The sequence below is a fragment of the Lipotes vexillifer genome, unplaced genomic scaffold, assembly GCF_000442215.2.
Source record: "Lipotes vexillifer unplaced genomic scaffold, Lipotes_vexillifer_v1.1 scaffold1186, whole genome shotgun sequence".
NCBI classification, from domain to species: Eukaryota; Metazoa; Chordata; class Mammalia; order Artiodactyla; family Lipotidae; genus Lipotes; species Lipotes vexillifer.
In genome coordinates, this window is record NW_006785484.1 from 1495073 (window position 1) to 1505244 (window position 10172).

A 10172-nucleotide genomic window follows, 5' to 3' on the forward strand; every position below is an offset into this window, starting at 1 on the left:
CTCTTTCCCACCTTTGCGTTCGTTCGCTCTCTTTTCTCTTCCCCTCACTTCATATTCTCCAAAATAAGAATATTCTTGCTGGGGTCTCGATAAGAATCAGGCATGTTCAGATTTGGGAGATGTGGTTGAAATTCAGAGAATAAATGGTTTTAGATCCTTTCTCGCCCTACCTCCAATCTACTGTTTTTACCTCAATGCCAAGAGAAAATGGAATAAATATGGATGTAGATACAATATAGGTATAGATATAATATGTGTATATGGATGTATACATACACACAAATAAATCTTTTTTTCCTTCCATAGTTATCCAGTAAAAGTGAAAATTATAAAATTATTGTTGTCAGGGGCAATGTGTATTATCCCAGATTTTGTTCTGTGAATTGAAACTGCATTTGCTGTTATAAATGCATCACTATGATTGCCCTGATTTAGCCTGGCAGGTATGAGCCCTACTCAGAGCCAAATACCTCCTAGCCAAGACCCAAAGAACGTGCCAAGTTCTTTCATCTCTTATTGTCAGAACTCACTGGCGCTCCTTACACTGTTGTGCTTTCCTATAATATCTTAAATATATTAACTATAAACCCTAGTATTGTTTATCTCCCCAAAATTGAAGCCAGGAAGTCATGGAATAGTCATTCATCATGGGCTTTGGCTGGTGACTTGAAACTGAAAACATAAGAGAAACAAAAACACTGATTGTGTAGAGGTGGCCAAATGCCCAGAGGTTAAGTGAAACTGACTAAAGAAAAAAGAAGTCCTACCTCATTTGCTAGAACTTCTGAGGAGATAATTTGCTTTTCAAGAGAAGTTTCTTCTCCATTGAGACTTTGATTTTGGAAATATATTATGGATGCTTTTTTGTCTGTTAATCTGCTAAATATTCATTTAACAATCATAAAACAGTATTTAATGACAATAAGACCATTGCTTTCTCTAATAGAGTTACTTTAATTTATGAGGATTCTATAAATGTGTTCTACTACTAGTAATTTGGTGTTTAGAAGTGGGGTTGTTAAACCAGTGGATGAGATATAAACCTGAAATTGCTGGCAAACATTATTTTTAGGCAGAAAAAGCCTTCTTGAGAATGAAGCCAATACAAGCAAAGCAGAGCCTTGAGATTGATAACACTGGATGACATAATTAAGCCTGTGGATACAACTATACCTGGTTATTTCTGGTTATTTCTTACATGAGCCAATATATTCCAGTTTTTTCTTAGGCCATTTTGAGCCAGATTTCTGTTACTTGCCATCAAGAGTCCTTATTAATACATTTTCACAACACATAACCTGCTTTTGTCATTTTTAACATTGAAGTTATATAATTCAGTCTGAAAAGTGAAATTTCCAGGAAAAAAAAGGTGTTGCATATATGTGGCTAGAATGTATACTTACGTCATTAAAAAAAAATCCATCTGAAATCTTAATTTAAATAATACACATGTCTTTCATTAATAATGAAAATAACATATGCTTTCAGGATTATGTAGTGCAAGTAGAATCAAGGTTATTACTTAATACAGCTGATGAATTTGTCAGTTTACTTAATATTTTAACTATTTCCCTCCCTACCTGTTTTCCTAAGACAATATCATATTACAGAAAAGATTTAAGGTATAAGGGTGAAGAAAAATAGCAAAACCTGAAAGTCTGTGGTAAGACAAAGCCAGAAAAAAAATGCAAAAAAAGCCCTAGAACATACTGATCTATACTCTTATTCATTTATTATTATTGATCCATATCGTTTTACACATTTGTAGCCGAGGTACAAATTTGGCTCTGAGCTTCCAGCAGGTAATGAGAAAATTGAAACAAATTACTTACCTTAATTTAAAAATTATCCAGTGCTCAAAAGATATACCATGTTCTTGGGGGAAGTTTTACATCTCTTTTTCTAGTAGGAGAATACAGAAAATTTCACTTAAATACCTGTGGTTCTCTCTTAAATACCTGTGGATATCATAAATCCAATTTAGTATAACAGTCTGCGGTGGAAGTGGGGGGCAAGAGAGGAAATAACGGAATGTGATGAGGTCACACAGCCCCCCTTGTGCTGACTTGATTCAGGACAAGGTCTTGAAAATACCCAGAAGTGCAGAGGGACCAACTGTGATTCAAACATATCTTTGCTGAATATCATTATTCTTAGCACATTTTAAATAAATAGGTTTGTAATTGGCTGTAATCTACACTTCCTTAGAGCCCTGAATATACTTAGGCTATATGGGTGACCTACCTTCAGAAGTTCTAGCAGACCCTGTAGTTGTAAAACACACTAAAAAGTTCTCATGGGAATTTTAACATCCTTGGAGGCTAGACCAACATCTGCTGCACGTCTAGGTGCTTCTGAAGTCATCTCTAAAAAGGTTAAAACTTGAAAATTGTCCTTCCTCAGCAGGGTAATTTACATTTTGCAGATGCTGTTTAGAGAGGCCATGAGCAAAGAGATACAAGGTCAGGTGACAGTGAAGCAGAGAGGCGGACTCTAGTTATCAAAATGTACTAAGCACATTTTATTCATGCCTTTTTTTCTTCTCTAAAAACTGAGAAAAGGAAGCTTGGGTGTGTGCAAACAACCTTCTGCATGACCCTCCTCCGTATGTGCTGTTTTCTGGTAGTTTGCACACCTTTGTTCTAGGTATGCCTTTCCTATACTCCACTAAGATCCCTTAGAGAGAGCAGGCGAGATTGGGGGTGTGTCATCCTGGGTGTGGACAGTGAGAAATGATTAAGTAGTGGTTTGTAGGCATAAAGCATCTTCTATAAAAGAGGATCACGTGGAATTGTTGCAGCTTTGTTCTGTAGTTCAGACCTTACAAATATCGGTTTAGAGATTGCTTTCTGAGGTTTGTGTGCAAGGTTATAGGGTTAGCTGTGTGGCAATTGGTTTAATTAACTCAACAAATGGATGTTGAAATTGGGTGACAGGTTGAATGCTTGGAGCATATGATTCTACCATGGAGGGTGTTTATGCTGTTCAAGGACAGTGTTTGGAAAAGGCAAAATCTTATTTTATTTTTGGCTGCGTCGGGTCTTAGTTGCGACATGCAGGATCTTTCTTTGCAGTGCACGGGCTTCTCTCTAGTTGCTTAGTTGCCCTGCAGCATGTGGGATCTAAGTTCCCTGACCAGGGAAGGAACCCACGTCCCCTGCATTGGAAGGCAGATTCTTAACTACTGGACCATCAGGGAAGTCCCCTGAAGAGGCAAAATCTTTATTCTCATACAAATGTTAAATGAAGATGTGTCAAAGATTTTATTTCACTTATTAATTAATTATGGAACAAATAAAGAAGTTATAGCTCATTCAAAGAAGAATCCAAAGAACAGACACCTGTATCCATAAGTTCTGCATACATGGATATGGAGGGCAGAGTGTATACCCAGATGTCTATACTGTTTTCCATAGCGGCTGTACAAAAAGACATTCTCACCAACAGTGCACAAATGTTCCCTTTTCTCCACACCCTCACCAGCACTTATCTTTTGTCTTTTTGATAATAGCCATTCTAACAGGTGTGAGGTGATACCTCGTTGTGGTTTTATAATTATATTATTATATAATTTGCATTTTCCTGATGATTATTGATGCTGAGCATTTTTTCATGTACTTGTTACCGTTTGTATGTCTTCTTTGGAAAAATGTCTATTCAGGTTCTCTGCCCATTTTTTAATTGGATTTTTTTCCCTTTCTTGCTATTTAGTTGTATGGGTTCCTTATATATTTTGGATATTAACTCCTTATCCTATAGATGGCTTGCAGATATTTTACCCCACTCTGTAAGCTGCCTTTTCATTTTGTTGATTGCTTCTTTTGCCGTGCAGAAGCTTTTTAGTTTGATGTAGTCCCACTTGTTTATTTTTGCCTGGTTGCTTGTGCTTTTGGTGTTATGTTCCAAAAAAGTTGTTGCCAAGACCAATGGCAAGGAGCTTTTTCCTTATCTTTTTTGTAGGAGTTCTGAGGTTTTTTTTTTTTTTTTTTTTTTTTTTTTTTTTTTGTTTTAAGTCTTATATTTAACTCTTTAATTCATTTTGAGCTAATTTTTGTGAGTGGCGTAAGGGGTCCAATTTCATTCTTCTCTATGTGATTATCTATCTCATTCTATCTCTGTTTTCTCATTCATTAGAGACATTATCCTTGCCCCATTGAATATTCTTGGCTCCCTTGTCAAATATTAATTGACTGTATATGCATGGTTTGGTTTCTGAGCTCTCTGTTCTGTTCCATTGGTCTATCATAGCTTTGTAATATAGTTCGAAATCAGAAATTGTGATGCCTCTAGCTTTGTTCTTTATCAGAATTGCTTTGGCTATTTGGGGTCTTTTGTGGTTCCATAGGAATTTTAGGATTGTTTTTCTATTTCCATGAAAAATGCCATTATAATATTGATGGGAATCGTATTGAATCAATAGATGGTTTTGGGTATTAATTCTTCTGATCCATGAACATGGGGTATCTCTCCATTTGTCTTCTTCAATTTCTTTCATCAAACTCACAGTTTTCAGTGTTCAGATCTTTCACCTCCTAGATTAAATTTCTTCCTAAGTATTTCCTAAGTTAAATTTATTCCTAAGTAATTTATTCCTCAGTTTTCGATGCTACCACAAAAGGAGTTGTTTTCTTTATTTCTTTTTTAGGTATTTTATCGTTAGTGAATAGAAGCGCAATTGATTTCTGCATGTTCATTTTGTATCTTGCAGCTTTACTGAATTTGTTCTAATAGGGCTTTTGGTGGAGTTTTTAGGATTTTCTATATATAACATTATATCATCTGTACATAGAGTCAATTTATTCCTTCCTTTCCAATTTGCAAGTCTTTTATTTCTTTTTCTTGACTAATTGTGCCAGGCATTGTACTGGGGACAGGGACACAGCTTTGAACAAATGAATTTTTTTTCAGAATTCCAGCTGTTTTGAGTATTAGGATAAGTTGTTTTGGAGAATAATACTTACCAAAAGGTTTTTTAGAAGGGTTAACACTTTGTTGAAAAACTCAAAGAGGATATGAGACAAGGAATTGCAGTTTAATATTTAGGAATAATATTTTTAGACCAAGCCTAAACAAAGGATTTGAAAAGAAAGGATAGCAGGGAATTTTTTTTTTTTTTTTTTTTGTGGTACGCGGGCCTCTCACTGTTGTGGCCTCTCCTGTTGCGGAGCACAGGCTCCGGACGCGCAGGCTCAGTGGCCATGGCTCACGGGCCCAGCCGCTCCGCGGCATGTGGGATCTTCCCGGACCGGGGCACGAACCTGTGTCCCCTGCATAGGCATGAGGACTCTCAGCCACTGTGCCACCAGGGAAGCCCGATTGCAGGAAATTTTAAAGCAGAAAGAGATTGGATTAGAGCTCTTGACTTTAGAAGCTGAAATCAAATATAATGTTTTAATAATATCTCAGATAAAGGTAAACTTATCGATTTGAAATATCTAAATTATATTCTCTTTCCTATTTGTAAGTACTCAACTCCATAATGATAATTAAATCTGATAGGATGCAAATATTCATTTTAACTTACATAAAGTCGATTTTATAGACACAGATTTTATTAGATTTTCCTATAAGAAGTGATGACATAATTGAATCTATTCTTTTGATTCTTTTTCTTAACATCTGTTTAGACTGATATAAGTAAAGAATTTTGTCAATAGGAGCATATTAATCCAATTAATTTGTAGTTCTGTAGGACATTTTTTCCTCCAAGAGAAAATGCGTATATCCACTCAATATGGATCTACTGTGACAAATTAGCATTTATCCTTTGTTCACAGCTTGCAGTAGGAAAATGTGATCAGGTATTAACTACACTTGTTCTTCCAATAAAGTATAATTTTAATGTCTTGCAACTTGAAGACTTAAAAAAGAAATCGCACCAAAGCAGACCATTCCTTTCGAAACCCAATAATAGAACTTGCCATGAAGGTCAAAATTATCTAGGAAAGCGAGGGCTAATTCATGTGTGTAAACAAAAAGTGGGCTGTGGGTTAATACTTAGGCTCAGTGAAATACTGACTTTTGGCTCCTGGGTTTTTATAGATTATTAAATAAATCAGCCTAGAGAATGATTTATTTTATTCAAACCATGCTTTGGAAGCATCACAGCAGCCAAGCCAAGCCTAACTTTTCAGTATCAATCAAGTCTATAATTTTTGGTTTGACTATCTTGAAATGCTTGAAAAACAATATTCTTAAATGTTGTTGAGATTGTAGCTACGTTGTAGTTAGCAACCAGAATTTGGCCCAGGTCACATAGGGAGTGAAGGCATGTGCCTCTCTTTTTACAGCATATTAGTTATCCATTGCTAAGATGGATACAGCATATTAGTTATCCATTGCTACCTAACAAATCGCTCCAAAATGGCTGAGAACAACATCATTGCTTATCTCACCTGGTTTCTTGAGTCAGGAATTCAGGGTCAGCTTAGCTGGTGGTTCTGGTTGGGAGTCTCTCTTGAGGTTGCACTCACCATGTCAGCTGGGGTTGCATCACCTGAAGGCTTGACCAGGGCTGGAAGATCCACTTCCAAGAAGGTTCATTTGTGTGGTGCTCGTTGTTGGCGGGAGGACCCAGTTCCTCAACACAAGGACCTCTCCACAGGCTGCTTAAGTATTCTTGTGGTATTGCAGCTGGCTTCCCCCAGAGCCAGTGAGCCAAGAAAGCAAAATGGTAGTCACAGTGTTTTTTATGACCTTGCTTTGGAAGTCACACTCTGTCCTTTCTGCCGTATCGTCGTCAGTCCTATTCAGTGAGAGAGGAAATGCCATACTAGAGGGCGGGAATCACTGAGGATGATCTTGGAGGCTAGCTACCTCAAGTTTCTTGTGAAATGAATTGTATAGCATATTACAATTTTAAGGATCCTTAAAAGAAGGATCCTTAAACCAAGAAGAAACCAAGAAGAAATATGGCATATAGGTATCTAAGAGCAAACTGGTTACTAGCAAATGAACTTTTAACTGCCCTTGAAATGCACCAACCCTCGACCTAGTAGAAACCATTATTCTAAATAATCAATGTGCGGGCTCAGAAAAGCAAGTATGTAATTCTGGCAGGGAGAATAAGACAGAAAACAACCACTCTAGTCTTCTCTGGGATGCACTGGCAATTGTGTACTTTTCTGCATTCTCAATTGGTGTGCATCCAAGAAGCTCTTTGATTTTTCTAGAGAGGTGGTAGATCATTGCTAGAGTTGTTATCGGACTGTCTCAAAAATTTCCTACATTTAGGGCTTCCCTGGTGGCGCAGTGCTTGAGAGTCCGCCTGCCGATGCAGGAGACGCGGGTTCGTGCCCCGTTTCGGGAAGATCCCGCGTGCCGCGGAGCGGCTGGGCCCGTGAGCCATGGCCACTGAGCCTGCGCGTCCGGAGCCTGTGCTCCGCAAATGGGAGAGGCCACAACAGTGAGAGGCCCGCATAACGCAAGGAAAAAAAAAAAAAAAAAAAAAAAATTTCCTACATTTAATATTTGAAAATATATTTTCTGAATCACTGAATGTGAAATTTGTTGAATTATCTGTAGGTAATTTGTGCGATCTGTACATGGACCCAATAGGTGTGGATATGATCAAAAGATGCAGTTATTCATGAACCATCCATCTTTCCATTTTCTGCTGTAATAAGTCCTCCAGTTTACCTTAGATTAATTAAACCTAGAATCATAAGATTTTGTTTCAAATTAAAAGATCTTGGACAATTTAGTTAAACATCTCCAAGTCTCTGTTTTCTCATATATGATGTTCATTCACAAATATTTATTGATGCCTATGTGGCTCCTACTGTTCTAGGAAATGGGGATGCAGAGATTGACCAAGAAAGACAAGGTCCCCTCACTCATGACCTTTACATTTTAGTGGGGGACACATAAAATAAGCACACAGACATGCTACATGGCATGTGATGATAAAGGCTCTGAGAAAAGATTAGCAGGGTCTCAGGATGTGCCATTTCAGGTCAGAAGTTAGGGAGCTCTGCCCTGTTGAGAGCAGATCTGAAGGAAGGATGATATTGGGTCGTGTAGAAAACTGGAGGAAGAGTACTTAAGGCAAAGGGACAGGAGGTGTCAGATCCTGAGGTGGGAGGATTCTTGATGTGTTTGGGGAATGGAGGGACTGCAGTGTGACTTGAACTGAGTGACCGATGGGAGGGGGGGTAGAAAAGGCAACCAGAGGCAAGATCATGGGACCTCTTGTGTTTTTTCACCATAAGGATTTTGAATTTTAGTATAAATGATAGGAGAAGACACTGGAGGATTTTGAGCAGAGAATTGACACCATCTGACTTAGGTTTTAAAGGATCAACGCGGATGCTGGACAAAAAACACGTAATAGGGAATCAAGGAGGGATGAATTGAGCAGGTCAGTAGATGGAACAATACTGTTGCATTAGCCCAGGAGAAAGATGACGGTGACCATGTGTGGAGGTTGCCGTTGGGGAGAAATGCTTGCGGTCCAGACACCTTTTGGAGATAATGCTCCCTCATCTCCCAGATTTGTCAATACCATTGAACAAAATTAGCTATGTCAGAACTTACCTTGTGCTCTGTGCCATTAAGAAAAGCTGTCTGGGCTTCCCTGGTGGCGCAGTGGTTGGGAGTCCGCCTGCCGATGCAAGGGACACGGGTTCATGCCCCGGTCCGGGAAGATCCCACATGCCGTGGAGCGGCTGGGCCCGTGAGCCATGGCCGCTGAGCCTGCGCGTCCGGAGCCTGTGCTCCGCAACGGGAGAGGCCACAACAGTGAGAGGCCTGCGTACTGCAAAAAAAAAAAAAATAATAATTACTGTATAAGGAAGAATGCTGTATCTTATGGGTGATTTAAGGGGTAATTTAGGGTTAATTTTTTCTGTGCTCTAGAGTAGTACTATCCCAAAGAAATGTAAACAGTTTATGTAATTTTACATTTTCTAGGAGACAATAAAAAACAGTAAAGATAAATAAGTGAAATCAATTTTAATGATCTATTTTATTACATTATTTTATTACATAAAATTAATGTTAAATATTAATAATTAAATTAACCATATGAAATTAAATATACTAAAATAAAAATATTTATTTGATTTGATTTAACTCAGTATATTCAGTATAGCATAATTTCAACAAGCAATCACAATAAAAATTATCGAAATAGTTTACATTCTTTTTTTTTTTCATACTAAGCCTTTAGAGTCCAGTTTGTATGTATTTTACATGTACAGCACCTCTCAGGTTGGACTGGCCACTGATCAACTGCTCAGTAGCCGTATGTGGCTAGTGGGTACCATTTTGGAGCGTGTAACTGAAAACTTTAGACTCTAACCTCAGTTTAATAGGAAGGAAGGCTTTAGGCAGTGGTTCTCTGGATTCACATTACATTCATCTGGGAAATATTTTATAATAACAATGCTTGGGCCTTACTTCTGATCTATTAATTATCGTCTTTGGTGCTCCTGGAGGTTAGACAGGAGTACTTTAATTTCTCTCAGTGGTTGTAACTGGGCAGACAGTGCTGAGAAACCTTGCAAAAGAATGAGGTCATTTAAAGAAAAAGTCCCAAAGAGGGGCTTCACAAGACGTTTGTATGCATGGTTTGCTTTAAGGAAATCTTTTTCAAGAACCTCCATGTTCATTTGTCTCTTTCCTGCAACTGAGAAGGTGCCTTGATTACAGCATCATATGCTCATCCTCCTTTCTTGTTTCTCTTTTTAAATGGCCTTCTTCCCAGTTTACCAAAGAAAGGTCTATCTCAACCAGAATCTTACTCTTGTGTATTGCCCTGGACACTAAATTTCCACAGTTCTTAAAAAACAAACGAATAAAAGGGATAAAGTACAAAGTGGGAAAATTGGGTACAAGGGAAGCAGCCTTTAATGAAGTCAGGGCAAAGCGCCCTCACCCTGTGTCCAGCCACACCCAACTCATTAAAGAGATGCACTTCTAATAAATTTCCTACTAACATTTGCCAGACATATATGTTGTTTGGCTTGGTCATGAGTTAATAATAATTGTAGTTACAAATCAATTGAGTGAAACATTTTAATGCCACAGGGCTTATGGTTATAGGAAATGTAAACAAAAGTTTAACGTTTTAGTTTGCCTTACATATCTTTGTTGCAGAGAAGTAGGTTGATATTTTTATATTTTTAAGCCTAAAAATATCTTTTTTTTTTTTTTTTTTTTTTTTTTGGGGT